This window comes from Podarcis pityusensis, assembly GCF_964106645.2.
Source record: "Podarcis pityusensis genome assembly, chromosome: W".
Taxonomy (NCBI): domain Eukaryota; kingdom Metazoa; phylum Chordata; class Lepidosauria; order Squamata; family Lacertidae; genus Podarcis; species Podarcis pityusensis.
The window spans coordinates 7,964,972-7,981,618 of NC_138045.1; the positions used below are offsets into that span (position 1 = coordinate 7,964,972).

Here is a 16,647-nt window from a genome sequence, read left to right on the forward strand (position 1 = left end):
CCCTGCCTTCTCCCTTAACAAGAACCGGGGCTGCTTCGAGCTTGTGAGAAATTATCAAGAGTGAAGATCTTAAGCATGTTAAGCAGTGTCTTTCAATGTCTTGCAGGCACAGTGATAAGCACTAGGCTACTGAAGACTCTGATTCCCATTTCCGTAATAACTGAGGATTCTCTTCTTTCAGCTGTGTCTTGGCTCTGTGCTCGCAAGTGTTCTAGTGACTTTCAGGTAACTTGGAAAGCATGGTAATGATGTCTTGGTTCTGAAGAATGATATTTCCCCCAGTCTGACTTAGTTATCCTGGTGATGATTCAGCTAGATGTTGTACACGCTGACCATATTCCAGAAGGGGTTTGTTGTCTTGGCCTTGCTTTGGCTTACTGATATCTGTCTTCTCCCTATAGGTGCTCATTCTAAAATGGATAATTGTAACGTTTGAATTCATTGATCAGAAGGAAAATATGCATGCTCTCTATGGTTTCTTCTTCCGCTTCTTACAATGTGAGAAATTGGTAAGATAAAAAGGAATGTGTTATTTTGAAGGAACTCGCTTTTATTCAGACACGGCATGTTCAGACAGGCAGGCAGGCAGCTATCCGATGTCGATCCCGCCCATTCCTCCCTCCACCCCCCTCAAAGACAGCCGCGCAGGCAGCTATCCGATGGAGGGAGGGGGAAAATCCTGTTCTGCATAGCTATCAATTCGGGTGTGATAGTCTTATGTTTGCATACTTATGGGGAAATAAAACTAATTTATTTTAGAGCTTGTATTTGTGTGTATTCATGGTATCATTTGTAGACCCAGTAGATGGCAGTGTGGTGTGGAGAGTGTTTTTGGCAGCTCGTGAAACGCTGACTCTCTTACGACACAGGGACCATCCCAGAGTGTGGGCACAACTTCTGCCGGTCCGGCCTGATCCAGTGCAGCGGGGCAAAAAGGAGGCTGGCTTCCTGTCCTCAAGGCTGAGTTGGAGTCCAGAGAAGGAGCCTCATCCGCAATCGGCAATTGGCTACCTTTGTCAAAGTAGCCAAGACTCTCAGTCTTCAAGAGGGAAAGGAGGAGTCTGTGAGAAGCACCAGGAGCCCCTGAAACTCTTTTGCAAGGAGGATGAAGCCCCCATCTGTGTGGTTTGGGGCAGATCCAAGAAGCACAAACACCACGAGGTGATTCCTCTGGAAGTGGCTGTCGAGGAATACAAGATACATTGAGGGGGAGAAATAGCTGTGTTTTCTTCTTGGCAGGTGATCTTCTGAATTCTCAGATCCAAAGTAGGCATGGTATTCATTGGTGGTTGTTTATTACCTCAGAAGCAGCCAAGGGGAAGCCTGAGGGCTGCTGGGATGGCTGGGAGGAGGGAGTCAAAGTCTTTCTCTCTACCAGGGGGGGCAAGGGATCTTCCCTTGAAATACAGCAGCTTCATGGGACCATGGCAGGGAGAGAAAGGGTTAACCTCATCCACATCCCCCAGCAAGGTTGCTTTGTACATATTTAGAACACTACAAATGTGAATTGCACATGTCTCCTTTGGCTAGCAGGATGCCTCCTCAATACCCTGCCAAGCAGAGAGCAGCAAGGGGTCAGCTGCAAGGGGGTGGGGACTGGGGGCCAGTGTTATAAGGAAAAAACGGCTCCTTTTCCCTTCTGGGGTACCTCAGAGCCCATATAGAGTCCTTTTGTAGCTTCTCTATCGGTAGGAGAAAATAACAGAGGCCAACCAGAGAATATTGAGAAGCAAAGCAGCTAGTAAGCCAGATCTTTATTAACTGTTGCAACAGGGTGCTCACCCCACCACATGCAGGACGGAGGAGGAGACCCCAAACCAAGTCCTTATATAGACATTTGAAATTGCCCACCTGGAGTCCAAGACCACCCCTCCATACATCATACATACATCACAGAAGGGGTGGCCTACAACAGATTCCTGTCTGGCAGGAAACCTGTTGATGGGTTTACTTGGCTGTTCATGGGTTTACCTGGATATTCTTTTGTGATGAGAACTACTTACAGTATTTATGTATGTGTTCTGTACTTTTTTTCCCCTCCAGTAAATTACTTTGCTATTATAGCAAGGCCACTGGACCCATGAAGCCAGTATAATATTCATCTCCTCTCTTTGTGTCTCAATCAAAGCTGAGTTTTCCCTTTTCTTGTCAGGGAGAGATCTGTCGCCACCTGGAGATTCGGAGGAAAGAGAGAGGGGAAATTCTGGCCTATCAAGCAGACCTGGACAAGGAAAGCAAAGACCTCCTTGGAAGTGTCACTCTTGTTACTAGTGAGGGAACAAGCACTTCAAGAAGCAAGTCCGGACTGAGGAGGGATGGGGAAATCTGCCCATTTCAACTTCTCCTCATATCTCCTTTTCCCATATCGGTTTGCTATTTATTTATTATTCTGAAAATGAATCAAATGCTAGTGTGGCTACCTTCTTGTATAAATATGTTGATACGTGCTTTACCCTCATAAATACATTTTTTGTGAACATTACCTGGCTGGGTCAACCTTGAAAAAGTCAGAGGTGTGAATTTCAAAAGATTGCTGTTTTGGTTTCCATATTTTTCCAAGAATTGCGAATTAGGTAAGTTCACCTTTGAATGCAGCTAAATGGAGTTTATTTCCCATTGTTGTTTATTATGTGAAAAGTAGTCAAGGAGAAGCCTGAGGACTTGTAAGCTGAGAGGGTGGAAGCAGTTCAATTCAAATCCTAATTCTCTTGCTGATGTTTTGAAGGCTGACCATCTTCCTCACTCAGACCTCCTCAGAAACGGAGAGGCTGAAGACTGTGGAGAAGTTCAGACAACTGCGCCAGTTCCTGGAAGAAGAAGAAGAAAAGCGCCTGCTGAATCATGTGGAAGAGGTGGAGAAGGAGATTGCAGGGAGAAGGGATGAACAGCTGGCCAGACTTTGCAGGAAACTCTCCTCTCTTGAGAGGATCATCCAGGTGATGGAGGAAAAGGGTCAGCAGCCAGCGAGTGAACTGCTGCAGGTAAGACGGCTCCAGGAAAAGGCTGCCTCCCATCCTTTCTGTGCCCCTTTCATGTACGCAAGGAGTGTAGGGGCTCAGTTGACGGAGCCTCGAGTCAGCTTTGCAATGGACAGGAACACCCCAGAGACCTGGGATGCTGAACTCACCTGAATGCCCACTAGAGATTCTTCAGTCTTCTTGAGGGAAGGGGAGGGGATTTTCTGCTCCTTGCTGATGATTTGCCTCCGAATGCCTTCCCGCTGGGCAATGCTGCCTTCCTGCCCTGCCCTGGGCTTCGCCAAGGATGCATTCAGGCCTCCTTCTGACATGAGCCAGTCTCTTGACCAAGCTTCTCTTCCCGTTCCCTCCACAACTTCTGGGTGGATCCCCTTCCCCATAGATCCTGATAGGCCCCAAATGGTGCTCGGTCACAGTGACCAAAGAGCAAGACAGAGGGACTCATCCAGACTGCGCCACCTTCTCCACTCACAATCCCATATGGCCAGACGTACAAGTGCTTCTGAACGCCCTCTTTAATGAGGCTGGGAAGGCTGACATACTGGCAAAGGCAGGAGAAGCCCTATTACAGAATGATTGCCAGATGTCCCTGTCTCCCGGGGACAGTCCCCGGATTTACAAATCTGTCCCCAACAAAATCCGTCCCCGGAATGTCCCCGGATTTCATATAAGGCTCCCAGATTTATATTTTAAGTGTTGTAGATTTATTAGTAGGGAAGGAATGTTGCGTGATTAGTTCAACGGCAGAAGACAAATCATATGGGGACTTCCAGAGAGGCAAAATGGCGGGTGCCACGGCAATGAGCAGCTCCTGAAGCCAGCCAGAGCCAAGTGCACTACCAGGCTGGCTCCGGGCTGCTGAGACTGCCGCTACCGCTGCCACTGCTGAGGGGGAACCAGGGATGCCCGGCGCGTCAACTGGGGCTCTTTCTTACTCCAGCCTTGGCGTGCAGATCCCGGGTTCAGTCCCAGATCTCTGGAGCAGAAAGGCTCTTGGGCGTGAATATGAAAGGCAGCACCTGTTAGAATAGGTCATACTGAGCCAGTACAGATGAATGTGACTATTGGTTCGCTTCCTCGGCATCCCAGAACTGTGAAGGTTGCCTCAACTGTTGAGCAACACAGCTAAGGAAGAAGGAGTGGAGTGTCTCCGGGGGGAGCATAGCTCCCATTCCCTTCCAAACACACAGACAGGACAGTGTGGTGGCACCCAGGGAATAGTTGCAGCAGTCGGATGGCTGGCTGAAACACACACCATTGCACTCTTTTTGAATGGGATTCACTCTGAATCAGCCAGTTAGTGAACTTGGTGCTCCTGTGCAACAAACCCACTACAAATTTGCTCTTCCCCTCACACTTCCAGGTCCCTCCAGCTGGGCTTTTTGAGTGTGATGGGTTGTTCTCACTCCAGAGCAGTTTGTGTTTAAGCTGAAGGTCACCAGGAAAGCAAGGGAGACTAAAAAAATTGCATTTGTTAATATAATAAGGTTTTAATAACTCTAATAATGACTAACTGTGTGGAAATGACTGGAAAAAGAAAAAAAGGAAAATCAAGGCTTTCGACTCTTGGTTTCCTGTAAGAATGAAGGGAAGCTTTGCTTCTGCACATGACTGTGGCATGATGGGAAGTTTTGCTTCTAAGCTTTTCTTCTGCACATGCTGCGCAAACCGTTCTAATACTAAGACATTCCCTCATCACCCTAGAATGTTCAGTTCATATTGAGTTCATGAAAACATTCTACTCTGACCTGTTCTTAATGCATAGTTGACCACATCTACAGAACGCGATTGTTATGTTCTTTCATGTCATGCAAAATCAATCATTAGTAATAGTTTAAGTCTTGATAACCAATCACTAGTTATAATTTAATTAGGAGGTTTCATGCCTGTCTAGTTGTGTGCTCCCTTTCCCAACCTTTAATCTATTGGTGATTAATGTAATATGTAACCTTTGCTTTGTACTTGTGTTAACCAATCAGCAATAAGCACATATGTGGCAAATGTTGTAATATTCAATAAAAGGGACTCTCCGAGACTTGCTCGAGAGATGCCTCCCGTATGACACCTTGCCATTTGTCTGTCGCTTATTTCAACCCAACAGAAGAAGATCAAAAGACTCGCCTGGACTAGAAGAGACATCTCATTAACAACTGTAGAAATGCCAAAGAACTTTGGATATCTGCTTGGGAAGTTTCTGATGCAGTATTAATTTAACAAGGAGCCAGGAGTGAAACCAAAAGTAGACTGACCAGCTAGCTGAATCCAATTATATTGCTATGGGGTGGGGGGAAACCTCTAACATTTTACTTTTCGATACTTGTATTTCCAGGGTGAATTGAATGGGGGGGGGGTGGAGGAGAGGCAATAAGAAGAGCTAACTTGTCCGTGGCTAGGGGGCGCAATCTGGACAGTTCTGCCGGGGCACAAGATCACCTAACTACTGCTCTGCGCCTCTGGACCAGGGGTGGATGGTGCTCATTGGGACTGGGAGGGTGGAAGGCAAGGAGGCCAGCAGTAGGTGGAGCCAGAGCCAAGGAGTGGCAGAGCAAATGCGTTCTGTATCTGAGATGGAGTGGGAAGGGGCTGGCGGCCACCACAGCCATCCCTTGTCTGCCCTCATGGAGCGGCCAGAATCCACTGGGCAAATGCTCATCTTGCCAAAGTCTGGGTCTTCTGCTGTTGCTCTCTCAGAAACCGTGCCCAGGTCGGATGTTTCATTTTTCATAGCTGCTTCATCCCTGAGGAAGTTGGAGGTGATGCAACTCCTGCATCTCTGACGTGGGAAGGTTTGGAGGTATTTCAAATTCCCCCCTTCTCCCTTGGCTCCCTGGAAAGAAGGCATCTTGACATTTTGAGCGCATTTCACAGGCCAGGAGCCAAGCACCCCTTCCTGAGGGGGAGAAGAGGCCCAGAAAAGATGAGCCCTTCCCAGCCCAAAGGCGTTTCCCTGAGATTCAGCTTCCGGGCTATGGCTAACCAGGTTAGGAGCAGGAATATTGGGAGCGGGAAGGAACTGATGTCATCTGCCAGAGCAGCTGGCTAATTGAAGGGAATGAGGTGATAACAAGGCTTTCAAATCTGAACTCTTGTTTGCGGCTGATTAGGATAGAGGGAGGTGGAGAATAAGGGCAATCGGAAGCAGACTCAGCGTAGTTGGTTCCTTTTCTTTGTTCGGGTTCCTACGTCACACCAGCAGTTTAAATGGCAACACTCCTTTGCAAGATTGTCCGCCTTTTTAATTGTTGTTATGGAAAATCAATAACATGATAAGTTGCCCCTGCCAAAGGATTGCATGACATCTGGCTGAAGACTTTTTGTGCTAAAAGTTGAAGCTATGCTGGGGTGTGTGGGTGGGTGTGTCCGTCTGTCCATGTGGCCGCTGTGTATTCAACATTCCACCCCCTCCAAAGAATCCTAAGAACCTTAGTTTTCCTTTCACAGTGCTACGATTCCCAGCACCCTTAACAAACCATTGTTCCAAGGACTTTTTGGGTGTGGGTGGGAGGAGATGTGCTTTACGTGTGCGGTGTGCAGGCATCTCCAAGCACATGTGTGTGGGGATTCAAGACTAACTCTTATGCTTTTCTTCCTTAGACCAGCTTGACGTTGAATGAGAGGTTCTCTGGGTTGAGACCAGCTTGACGTTGAACGAGAGGTTCTCTGGGTTGAGGAACACACGCCATTTCACAGCGAAGCAGAACACTGGCCGAATGGTCACTCTGCCATTGCATTTGGTGAAATCAGACTGGATTTGCAAAGGAGCTTGCCCCTGAAGCCAGTTGGTTGCCTGCCTGTGGCTGGCTGGTGGCTTGGCACCACCAAAACACAAAGAGACAGCCCCATGCAACCTCACACCCAAAGATTTCTGCCCATGCTTCAGACATGCAGCCCTAAGAGCAGCTCTGACTCCCACTCTAGGCCCCTCTGCCCCAGTCTTCCTCCCGATGTAGGCTACAGGATCTGGGAAGTCTGATCCAGCTTTGAGGTGTGGTTCCATATGGCCGTTAGTACTGTTGTGTTTTTGCCCCCTTTTGCCTGGAAAAGCACTTTGGCAGATTCCATTGGAGGATTTGGGTGTGACAAGCTGTAGCAGCGCACTAAATAAAACAACTTTGAGAAGCTGAAATATGGGGCTGTTTTCTTTTCTAATAAAAATATTCACTGTGCAGTTCACAGGCACAAAACACAATGTTGATATTGTCCAGGAAATGGGTTTTCAGTTGGAGGGCATGGGTTGCGTGATAGCATGTTGTGCGGGATAACCAGTCTCATATAACCAACATGCTTCAGTCTAATTAGTGCATGAAGGGTTAACATCATAGAGTAAGCTGTCTCTTCCCCTTACCTTGGGAGTGAGTTCTGATCTATTCTGGTATTGACTTCTTCAGCGTTTAATGTACTGTAGGTTTTTCCTGATTTTATGGTTTTATCTTTCTGTAAACGGCTTTGATGTTTCTTACCATCTGGTGTGTATAAATTTTATGAAATAAATCAATAATTTTGAATAAATAAATAAATAAATAAATAGGAAGATGTAAAACCACAACCTCCGAAATGAAAGCTACTGTGCCTCCAGACAGAAGTTTTTGCCTGGAGGGGGGCCGTATTCTGCAAAGTGCTCTCGATGCAATAATAGTGCAGCTTTCTAATGGACTGTCCACGCAAACATCATTCTGCTTTCTCAGTTGCTCTGCAATGCTTCGCCAGGGTTACCACATCATGGCCCCCTGGGGGTGCGCTCCTGTGTAGTAGCTCAGCAAAAGCAGGACAAAATTCCTCTAGTATGGCTCACAGTGAGGGCTGCTGAGAGTTGGGAGAGATCTCGGAGGCCAAAGAGTTTGCTTTTCTGCTCAGTACAGGGGATCTTGCCAGCTCTTCACCCCTGACTGGCCAAAGATGCCCATCTCTCATCCAGGCAGCTCCACAGCGTGCCTGGATGATGACTCAGATGGAGCTGGACACACCATTCCTGAAGGATGCAATAATCTTGCAATTGTGGTGGACCAACTACATGTCATTTTGCTTTGCAAGTTGTTCTATGATGCGTCCCCCGTGCTACTATGTTATTATCAGCCAGAGGGGCCCTCTTGAGCTATAAAGTGCAACTTAAGTGGGACAAATCCCCCCCCCCCAATTACATTTAGATGGATTTAGGGGAGTGCAACTGGTTTGGTCACACTGGCGTGAAGCCTTGCGGGCCCCACAGGGGACACCACAACTATGATGTTGAATAGACGTTGAGAGGCGTGGGGCACTGAATTTTGGCATCGCACAGGGCTCCCCTGGAATTTGAGATGCCATGGTTCACCACTGAAGAACATTTGTGGTATGAAAAAGGTACCTGGTTTCAGCTGGAAGTTAGGGGGAACTGATTGGAAGGGTCGGAGTATGTCTGTCCCGAAACCTTTACAGGCACGAACAGTACTGAATACAGTCTTGCATATAACTGCCCTCCTACTGTCATGAATAGAAACAATCTGTTTTACAGAGGCTGTTAAGCTTGCTCTTTTTACCCCTTTACTAGACAGGCTGTATTTCTGTGCTGTTTTCAGAGTCGGGAATGCCCATTCCTTCATGGCCAGCATGGAAACACAGAAGGCTAGCCATTTAGGAGGTTTGCAAAGAGGACAAGGGTGTTACGGGATAATCTTCTAGCAAACAAGCTTGGCACAGCAGATCTGAGAGGTGGTTTTCTGCTCCCGGAAAGCCCGCCTGGAAACCAGGTTGCCAGGTGAAGGAAGAATGGAGAGATCAACTAACTCACTTGCCTTCAAAGAATTTCTGGTTGCCTGTGGCTACTGGGATAGTGCTTAGATATCAGGCTGGCTGACACATCTTAAAAAATACAAGGAAAAAGCTTTTTTTCTTCCATTAGCAAAGCTCCTTTGGGGCCCAGAATAGCTAAGCTGAGGAAGAAGTGGCTGGTATTACTTGTTTGTTCTTGGTCCTGATCTTGCCTGCCCTTGCACACTCCTGTTGTCTTTGCATATTTAACCAGCACGTCTGTTCCGACTGGAGTCCTATTCCTGCAGTACCACATCCTTCTCTTTGGCACTTTGGCATTAGGTTCCAGGAGCTGGACCTGAGCACAGAAGCTTTCTTCTACTTGGACTCGACAAAGGAGCAAGAGTGGCTGACAGCTGTGGAAAAGGCTTTGCGTTCCAAGTCCAAGTACAAGAAAGTAAGTCCAACCCCACCCATTTCTTCAGCAGCCAGACAGCTGTCAGGAGCTGGAGTGAGGAGGAGGAGGAGGTCAGCCAGAAAAAAACACCTGGTGTCAGTGGGGTTTTATTCAAAAGAAGCCAACATTCTTTATTCAAAGAAACCCAAACCGTGCAGGCCTCGTGATCACAGAAACCTTTCCCAACAGGTCTTGCCCCAGTGAGGTAGTTGTGAAGGCTGAAGGTTGCTACCCTCCCACCACTCTCTGAAGTCTCCTCCTCCCCCTGGTCCTTCCCAAGCAACCTGAGACTCTGACACCTTGCCTGTCTTTGCTCCCTCCTCTTAATTTCTCTGTGTTTTGGGAGACCAGCAGGGAGGGGAGCTGATCGCAGCAGGATGGGGAGACCCCCTGGCTTCTTCAGCATCCTGCCTGATCTCTGCCTCTTGACCCCCGCCTCCAGCCTCCACTTCTGCCTCGGATTCTGGGCTGCTGTTTGCCACAGAATCTTCCTGCCCTCCTGCCTCTTCAGTTTCCAAAACCTCCTCTTGCTCACAGTCTGCTCCCTCTTCTCCCTCGGACGACTGAGCGTCGTCGTCCCCCCACCAGTTCCCTGGCTCTGAGCCTTCTTCCCTTGGGGGATCCCCAGTTGGTGCCACCTGCCACTCCTATCTGCATCCAGCCGGCCCAGGACAGCAAGCACTGAACAGAGCTGGTAGACATCCCAGTACCTTGCATCTTCTAGGTGCAGCTGGTGCGTCTAGTCGGAATGATGTTGCTCATCTTTGTCAGGAAGGACCAGCTCAGCCGCATCAAGGAAGTGATGAGGGAGACAGTGGGCACAGGCATCATGGGGAAGATGGGGAGTAGACCCTGACAGCGGAATTCCCTACGTCAATCTTTCTTTCTGTCTGTCTATCTGTTTTTCTAATCTCTGCCAACCAGTTCCCCTTCTTTCCTGCTTGCTCTCTAACAGCCATCTTTGCTCCGCCCCTGCAGGGTAACAAGGGGTGTGTGGCCGCGAGGTTTGTCTGCAACAATACCAGCTTCTGCGTTGTCAATTCCCACCTTGCTGCCCACGTGGAAGACTTTGAGTGCCGAAACCAGGATTACAAGGATATCTGTGCCCAGATGAGCTTCCTGCCCCCTGACCAGGGTCTGCTGCAGCTGACAATCATGAAACACGAGTGCGTTTCGAGGGCTTGGAGGGAGAGAGCCTTGGCTGATGTAACTTGCTGGTCTCCGCTATCTGGAGAAGGAAATTGAGTCATGTTTCTGTAACTTTCCTGCCTGTGTGTAGCTCAGGGTAGGCAGCATTTGTTGTTGTTTAGTCGTTTAGTCGTGTCCGCCTCTTCGTGACCCCCTGGACCAGAGCACGCCAGGCCCTCCTGTCTTCCACTTCCTCCCGCAGTTTGGTCAAACTCATGCTGGTAGCTTCGAGAACACGGTCCCACCATCTCGTCCTCTGTCGTCCCCTTCTCCTTGTGCCCTCCATCTTTCCCAACACCAGAGTCTTTTCCAGGGAGTCTTCTCTTCTCATGAGGTGGCCAAAGTCTTGGAGCCTCAGCTTCACGATCTGTCCTTCCAGTGAGCACTCAGGGCTGATTTCCTTCAGAATGGAGAGGTTTGATCTTCTTGCAGTCTATGGGACTCTCAAGAGTCTCCTCCAGCACCAGAATTCAAAAGCATCCATTCTTCGGCGATCAGCCTTCTTTATGGCAGGCAGCATAGTGCTCTCCAAATGTTGATAGACCAAAATTCCCATAATTGCTAAGAACTGGCCTTGCTGACTGGGGCTCATGAGAGTTCCACTTCAGCAACACCAGGAGGGTGCAGTGTCGGCGATCCCTGCTGCTGCAGCTGCACCACTAAGGTTTCTACTAGAGCAGCCAGTAGAGAGCAACATAAACCGAGTGGCAGAGATGTACTAGATTAGATTATAGCAAATGTGGGCAACTTCTCCAGTGATCGGGGTGGGAGTTGCAGTTTGTTAAGGGCAGTAATGCAAAAGCAGAGCAGCCATTTTGCATGGAGAAGGTTCCCGGCTCAGTCACCAGTTTGTGCAGATAGGGCTGGGCATGATCTCTGCCTGAAAGCTGCTGCCAGTCCATGTAGTCCGTCCTGAGCTTGATGGGTCAATGGTCTGCCTCAATATAAGGTAGCTTCCTATGTTCCTGTGTAGTACAGCAGGGTTTGGAGGGCCACAAGCGCCCTGCCCATGAATTCAAGAACCAGGGGAAATTCTAAAAGTCTTTGCTGAAAGGACATCAAAGCAGGGGCCAGGTGAACCTCTTTGGGAGATTATTCTGAAAGGTCGGGTGCCATGACTGAAAAGGCCCTGCCATACTTGAAAGAGCAGGAGTTCCCTGGGAAAGGGCTGCCCCTGCTAAAGATTCTAGTCAGTGGAGAGGCAGTGCAAAAATAAGTGGGCCTTCTTCTGGTACCCTTTTCCCAAACCTTGAAACACTTTAAAGGCCAAATGGGATACTCTGAATTGAGCCTGGAAGCAGTTCAAGAGCCGGTCTAGTTCACAGAGCACTAGCCTAATAGGATCATACTGCCCAATCCTAGTTATCAGTCTTACTACATATTGCAGGAAGTGGCAGCAGGCTGCCCCCCGCCCCCGTGAGCTAGCCTGTAGCTGTGGTTTCTTTGCTTTTTTCCAGCATTGTCATCTGATCACTAAAAATGAGCTTCAGAGACTTCTGACCTACGGCCAGGTGAGAGACATCTTTGTGTTATATGTGGTGGTTTAGGATATTGCCCTGTTTATTTCCTTTGTCTGGGATACCCCAGCCTAGGCTAGAGAAACCACTTTCAGACAGTTAGGAGCAAAGAACATAGGATGACTGCGACTTCTACAAATGCTTTTTAAGGTTGCAGGTTTGTGCAACCTGAATTAGAAGCAAGTCCCAATTAAGTTGGAGGGTTGCTTTGGAATAAGTAGGACTGCTCTGCAATTTCCCAGTTAGAGGGCTTTCCTAGCTCAGCACACGCTCCAGATGTTGTTGGACTCCCATCAGCCCCAGCATAGCTGCTGTCCAGCAATATCTAAAGGTCTAAGGTTTCCTGCTCTAGGTTTTGCATCTGTCTGGAAAATCTGTGTTGCTCACATGTTCTTATCAGCAGAGACTTCCATTAAGTCCAATAAAATTGCTGATGCTTTTTGTTTTACATTTTTCTCTCCAAGGTTTGTGTGTTCATCATGTTGACGACCTTTCTCCCACTTGGCATAAGGATCATTGGTATTTTGTGTTGAAACAGAGGCCTGATTGCTGCACCTTATGGTGGATTTAAACTCTGTGAGCGTAGTCATGCCTTAGCCCTTTGAAAAGGATGCTGCAAGGAAGGCAAGGGGGGCAGCCTCAGACTTCCAACATATGCAAAACCATAATAAAACATTAAAAACTTCCCTAAAGGCTGTATAGTTACTTATCTCCTTGACATCTGATGGAAGGGTGTCCCACAGGGCAGGTGCCACTACTCAGAAGGCCCTCTGCCTGGTTCCCTGTAACTTCGCTTCTCACAGTGAGGAAACCGCCAGAAGGCCCTCGGTGCTGGACCCTGATGCCTGGGCTGAACAATGGGGATGGAGACACTCTTTCAGGGCTGAGGCCAATTAGGGCTTTAAAGGTTGGCGCCAACACCGAGAATTGTGCTCAGAAACGTCCTGGGAGCCAACGTAGGATGCAAAATAATAATAATAATAATAATAATAATAATAATAATAATAATAATAATAATTTATTTATACCCCGCCCATCTGGCTGGGCTTCCCCGGCCACTCTGGGCGGCTTCCAAAAGAATATTAAAATACTATAATACATCAAACATTAAAAGCTTCCCGAAACAGGACTGCCTTCAGATGTCTTCTAAAAGCCTGGTAGTTGTTGTTCTCTTTGACATCTGGTGGGAGGGTGTTCCACAGGGAAGGCGCCACTACCGAGAAGGCCCTCTGCCTGGTTCCCTGTAACTTGGCTTCTCGCAGTGAGGGAACCGCCAGAAGGCCCTCGGTGCTGGACCTCAGTGTCCGGGTAGAACGATGCGGGTGGAGACGCTCCTTCAGATATACTGGACCAAGGCCATTTAGGGCTTTAAAGGTCAGCACCAACACTTTGAATTGTGCTCGGAAACGTACTGGGAGCCAATGTAGGTCTTTCAAGACCGGTGTTATGTGGTCTCTGCGGCCGCTCCCAGTCACCAGTCTAGCTGCCGCGTTCTGAATTAGTTGTAGTTTCCGGGTCACCTTCAAAGGTAGCCCCACGTAGAGCGCATTGCAGTAATCCAAGCGGGAGATAACCAGAGCATGCACCACTCTGGCGAGGCAGTCCGCAGGCAGATAGGGTCTCAGCCTGCGTACCAGATGGAGCTGGTAAACAGCTGTCCTGGACACAGATTTGACCTGTGCCTCCATGGACAGCTGTGAGTCCAAAATGACTCCCAGGCTGCGCACCTGGTCCTTCAGGGGCACAGTTACCTCATTCAGGACCAGGGAATCCTCCACACCTGCCCGCCTCCTGTCCCCCAAAAACAGTACTTCTGTCTTGTCAGGATTCAACCTCAATCTGTTAGCCGCCATCCAACCTCCAACCGCCTCCAGGCACTCACACAGGACCTTCACTGCCTTCACTGGTTCTGATTTGAAAGAGAGGTAGAGCTGGGTATCATCCGCATACTGATGAACACCCAGCCCAAATCCCCTGATGATCTCTCCCAGCGGCTTCATGTAGATGTTGAAAAGCATGGGGGAGAGGACAGAACCCTGAGGCACCCCACAAGTGAGGGCCCAGGGGTCTGAACACTCATCCCCCCCCCCCCACTTTCTGAACACGGCCCAGGAGGAAGGAGCGGAACCACTGTATAACAGTGCCCCCAGCTCCCAGCCCCTCAAGACGGTCCAGAAGGATGTTATGGTCGATGGTATCAAACGCCGCTGAGAGATCCAGCAGAACTAGGAAACAGCTCTCACCTTTGTCCCTAGCCCGCCGGAGATCATCAACCAGTGCGACCAAGGCAGTTTCAGTCCCATGATGAGGCCTGAATCCCGACTGGAAGGGATCCAAATGGTCCGCTTCTTCCAGGCGTGCCTGGAGTTGTTCAGCAACCACTCGCTCAATCACCTTGCCCAAGAATGGAAGATTTGAGACTGGGCGATAGTTGGCTATCGTGGCCGCATCTAAAGATGGTTTTTTAAGAAGCGGTTTAATAACCGCCTCTTTCAGCGGGTCTGGGAAGGCTCCCTCACAGAGGGAAGCATTCACCACCCCACGAAGCCCATCGCCCAGTCCTTCCCGGCTAGCTTTTATAAGCCAGGATGGGCAAGGATCAAGGAGGCAAGTGGTTGGTTTCACTCGTCCAAGCAGCCTGTCCACATCCCCGGGGGTAACAGATTGGAAATGATCCCACACAACTTGACTAGACAGGACTCTAGCACTCTCCCGCCCCGGCCCTGCTCCCACGGTGGAGTCTACCTCTTCTCGAATCTGAGCGACTTTATCTGCAAAAAACTTTGCAAAGTCATTGCAGGAGATCATGTGGCCCCTACTGGGCCCTGATGGAGCAGGTGGTTCCGCTAAATTGCGAACCACCTGAAAGAGTCTCCTGCTGCTGTTTTCCGCAGATGCAATAGAGGCGGTGAAGAAAGTCTTCTTCGCCGTCGCTATCGCCACTTGGTAGGCTCGACACTGAGCTCTAACCCGTGTCCGGTCAGATTCAGAATGGGTTATCCGCCACCGGCGCTCTAGCCGTCTCAACGATTGTTTCATTGCCCTCAGATCCGTGGAAAACCACGGGGCTGTCCGGACTCCATGCAATCGGAGAGGGCGCTTTGGAGCCAAACAGTCAATAGCCCTGGTTAACTCCACATTCCAGCGGGCCACCAGGGAATCAGCTGAAAGGCCATCAACATGGGATAAAACATCCCCTACCACTCTCTGGAAACCATTTGGATCCATTAAGTGGCGGGGGCGGACCATCTGAATCGGTCCCGCCTCCCTGCAGAGGGGAAGGGTCACGGAGAAGTCCAGTTGCACCAGGAAGTGATCTGACCATGGCACTTCTTTGGTTTCGCTTTTACTTAGTGTCAGATCACCAACATCCATAGAGGTGAACACCAGGTCTAAGGCATGCCCGTGGCTATGAGTTGGGCCAGACTTATTTAGGGACAGCCCCATGGAGGCCATGCTTTCCACGAAGTCCCGAGCGGCCCCTTGTAAGGTCGTGTCGGCATGGATGTTAAAATCCCCTAGGACAACCAAACTAGGTGTCTCCAGGAGGACATCCGCCACGACCTGAAGCAGCTCGGGCAGGGAATCCTTGGTGCAGCGGGGAGGTCGGTACACCAATAGGAATCCTGTACTGCCCCTATTGCCCAACTTCCAGAACATGCACTCAGAGAAATGGGTCTTTCCAATAGGACGCCTGGTGCAAGCTAGTGACTTCCTAAAAATCACTGCAACCCCCTCTCCCCGCCCACAAGGCCTGGGTTGCTGTGCGTAAGAGAAACCTGGTGGGCAAGCAGCGGCAACGACGGGCCCATCTGCTTCATCCAACCAGGTCTCTGTCACACATGCCAGGTCAAATCCTCCATCCACAATCAGGTCGTGGATGGCAGAGGTTTTATTCATTATTGACCTGGCATTGCACAGCAACACTTTCAGGTCATGTGGGTTTCCCTTGTTGATTCCAGTATCCTTCCGGTCAGGACCAGACCTGGAGGCAGGGGTAGTCCTCAAACAACGACTAAGCCTGCTTCCTCGGTAATGACATGGTCTGGTCTTAGCGTAACTCCTCCTCCTACCCATGATCACTGAGATCGGTTGTCCGAGTGCATCCCCCCCTGTGGAACCCGCCCCAGCCATTTTGTTTGCTGGGACCCACTCCCAGGCAGCCCTGACCCCTCCCCTTAAAATCAAATTAAAGCCTATACAAAAAACAAACTAACAGAACAATAAAACTATAAAAACAAAAAACAAAGTTACAAACACAACATAATTAAATTAAACAAATTCCCACACCCAACTAAACACCCACCCCACCCCACACACCCGAGGCCTCCCTGGAGCCCCATAAGCTGCGGAGGCGAGTATGGGGCCCGCCCACAGGCCCAAGGTGGAAAATGGGCTTCAAGGGGGAGCGGTCCTCCCCAAGACTCATAGGCAGAGCGGCAGCAGCGATGTCCCGAGGCCTCCTTGGAGCCTTATATGCTGTGGTGGAGTATGGGGCCCACCCCCAGGCCCAAGGTGGAAAAAGGGCTTCAGGGGGGAGCGGTCCTCCCCACAAACTCACGGCAGAGCGGCAGCAGCGATGTCCCGAGGCCTCCTTGGAGCCTTATATGCTGTGGTCTTTCAAAGTCCGGGCTTCCCATTCAGGGCCGAGATCGCTCTGGAGAAGAAGCTGTTCTTAAGACGGCTCGTTCTTGTCTTCATCGTCCTGTATCTCCGTCCCGACGGCAAGAGCTCGAAGAGACAGTGACCAGGATGCGATGGATCTTTTACTATGTCCAGTGCC

The 16,647-nt window shown here is 49.6% G+C and overlaps 1 pseudogene across 1 annotated transcript in view; it reads left to right on the plus strand.

Moving 5' to 3' along the window:
- Window positions 1-8,272: 8,272 nt before the first annotated feature.
- Window positions 8,273-16,647, plus strand: part of LOC308467621 (inositol polyphosphate 5-phosphatase OCRL-like) — a 34,173-nt pseudogene continuing 25,798 nt past the window's right edge. The window contains exons 1-5 of the transcript in view: window positions 8,273-8,304; window positions 9,045-9,159; window positions 9,884-10,004; window positions 10,115-10,365; window positions 11,805-11,858. The product of the transcript in view is annotated as an inositol polyphosphate 5-phosphatase OCRL-like (transcript). The remainder of the gene's footprint in view (window positions 8,305-9,044; window positions 9,160-9,883; window positions 10,005-10,114; window positions 10,366-11,804; window positions 11,859-16,647) is intronic.